Source organism: Calonectris borealis, chromosome 2 (assembly GCF_964195595.1).
Source record: "Calonectris borealis chromosome 2, bCalBor7.hap1.2, whole genome shotgun sequence".
NCBI classification, from domain to species: Eukaryota; Metazoa; Chordata; class Aves; order Procellariiformes; family Procellariidae; genus Calonectris; species Calonectris borealis.
In genome coordinates, this window is record NC_134313.1 from 134,678,324 (window position 1) to 134,681,335 (window position 3,012).

Below are 3,012 nucleotides of genomic sequence, written 5' to 3' on the forward strand. Positions count from 1 at the left end.
ACGCACTAGGTAACCATCTGCTGACATCAACAGCTGCCTCATTCTGTGTATCACCCCAAAAGATCCCCAACACCCTCTCCCCATGATGTCAAGTACTCCCAGAACACAGGCCAAAGCATACTCACAGTGCACTGCACTGAATGAGAAGATAGGCTTAGTTCACAGATCTGCTCTACACGGTTTCCTGTGTCTTCTGAAGACAGACAGACAATAAAGCTTGGGAGGAGAGGGGCTACTCCCCAGATATTGTCTCCTGCTTTGGAATAATATGTCTTTGGGGTTTCGTAAACACAATATTTGGAAGGTTGTTACATTTAGAAATTAAGTTTTACTTAGGTATCATTCCTCAAGACATAAATGTATTGCTTTCCTGTACCTTCCTGCCTTCCCCCACTAGAAGCTTCTCCTCATCAAAAGGCTCAGAGTGATATAATTCATTCTCTTAGCCATGGATTTCTGAAAGCTCTGGGGCCGAAATGTGAATGATCACGTTTCCTACTTTGGAGAGACATCATCCCGGAAACTAGTGATTTCCGCTGTGGGTGATTTCACCTGGATCAATAAGGACTTGGGACTTTGGTCGTGCCAGCACCTGGCTCCCCCTGCCTTCATCATCTTTCTCCTACTGTTATCCTCCCCTACCTGTTGCCAGCCCTCTAGCCTGAGTGGCTACTGAGCTATAACCCCTTTGGCTTCTGCCAAGGAATTGGACCAGTTTGCCAGGGAACTGAACAGACAGCGGGTGTCCTTCTGCATGCATTGGACTGTGTCCGGAGAGCGTTGTTCATAGGGGCGCTTTGACCCTTGGTCTGGATCCTGCTGCTAAAGGTAGGTGTCAGGGGCTGGGAACTTGAGGTTCCCAAGCCAGCCACCTGGAAATGCTGTGCAATGATCTATGTTTCTGGAGCTGAAGGCAGGTTTTAAGATTTGTGTGGTGGCTTTGGACTAGTGCAGCTGCAGGGACATGGGACATATATGTTCAGAACCCTTTTGATGAGGGGGTATGGACTTCTACCTATCAGTGGGGCTGATGTTCCTATGATGGGTAAGAGTGTAGACGGGTGTAAGTCTGTATGTTCATTGTGGATTTGGAGCTAAATGCAGTCAGATCACGATCTGGTGCTATGGACGATGGTTGAAATACTAGAAGACTGATGAACTAAAATTGGTGGCATAGATCCCTGCCTCACTGGGCAGTTGCTGTTGTGGAGCTGCAAAGAGAAGCTGTGAACTGTGGCACCTCCCTATATGTGCAACAGGCAGGGGCAAAAAAAGCTACTAGTCATAGGCCCCAGCTGTAATTCTGGCAGGCAGAAATACACTTCCCAGAAAGGCTAATCAAGCTGGATAGAGAGGAAATTCTGCTAGGGTCTGAACAGTGTGGACTCAGAACTGCATTACATTGCAGAACCACAGCAGTCCTGCTGGAAGGAAAGTCTGGCTTCTGTTTCTTGCCCACTTGCAGATTGTGAAACAACAACTCTGAACATTTTTCTCTTTGCAAGCCAGTAGTACTTGAATTTGAGTCATCAGTATAAGATTCCCATAGTGCTCATGTAGATACCATAGCAGACCACTCAACACTCTAGAAACTGCCAGCATGACAGAATTCATTTGATTTTTTTCACTTGAACATGCTACATCAGCTTCTTTCCATGCAATACATACAGCCCAAACCCCCAGACATCCTAGAAGAATAACATATTTCAAATATTTTCAAATTAGTTTCCTATTTTAATAAAGCAAAGCAAAATCTTTTGCATTTCATTGACATATGCCTGAGAAGAAGAGGGCTTAATCAAAATACCCTTTTTGTCAAAGCTTTGCCAAAGTCAGGATAGCAAACATGTATCAGTGAGATGAATGTATATTGCTCCTTTCTGCTTGAGACTCTCCTCAGACTCCTCTTGCCATTGTAAGATCCATATCCAAAAGCTATCAGACCATTAAGTGCAGAGCAATGCAGAAGTGGCTTAAAGGTACAACTCAAAATGTAAGGAGGTAAAACAAAGGCCTCTCAGCTTTCTCCATGTGATGAGCCATTGGTTTTTCGTCAAAAGGAGTCTTGTCATAGCTTGTGGAGAGCAGAGTGAATTCAGTGCTTCCCTGTGTACCTGTGAACTTCTACTAAACGTTATTACACACCCCTACTGGGCTTGTCATAGAGCAAACAAGCTCCTGAGGGCTTCCTCAGGAAAACTGAGGATTCTCCCAGAACAAGCAGGGCACAGATATAAGGGAAAGGTCTGCTGGCTCCTGGTGGAGGGGGAGGAAGCAGTAGTGCTTCTTCATCTAAGAAGTTGCTGGTGTTTTTTGAGAGAAGACTCTCAATGCTGTGAACCAGAGCTTCACTGAGTAGAAAGTACAAGACCTGGTGCTTTTCTCTTGTACAACAGAGCAGCTCAGAACAGAGGCAACTTGTTCAGGTATAAATGCCTGCATGGCGTTCTAGAGAGCAGAGGGGTTTATACCGACCTAACATAGCACCTCTCCTCACAAAGAGCTAATCAACTAGTGTTGAAATACAACCTCACTCAAGTGAAAGGAGGACTAAAGCACTTCCCCTCGGCACAGAGGTAGAAAGGCAAAAATCATGGCAATTAAGAAAAAAATTCTTTTCTATGAAAAGTATCATGGGTTTGATATCATCCTTTTCAGAGTGGGACTGGAACTTTACAGTGAATCCAAATTCACGAAGTGAGACTTTCTGAGTACAAGTCCAACCTTTCTCCTCCCATTACTTGAAAGTTTATTTCTAGCTTCTGTTCATCAGTAATACAAAACAACAGTATCACACCTCTTTAATTTGCCTCTTTTTTTTTTGTTTTATTTTGTAACCTGGTACAAATAATCAGTAGCAGCAGTAAAAGCAACCATTGTTTCCTATTGACACTTGCCAGAATTAGGCAGAACTCATCTAAGTTTCCTCTTTAGCATCCAGATGCACTAACAAAACCTTTGATATTTGGTATTTTATCCTTGTATCTTCCCCTAGAAGCTCAAATATGAAAC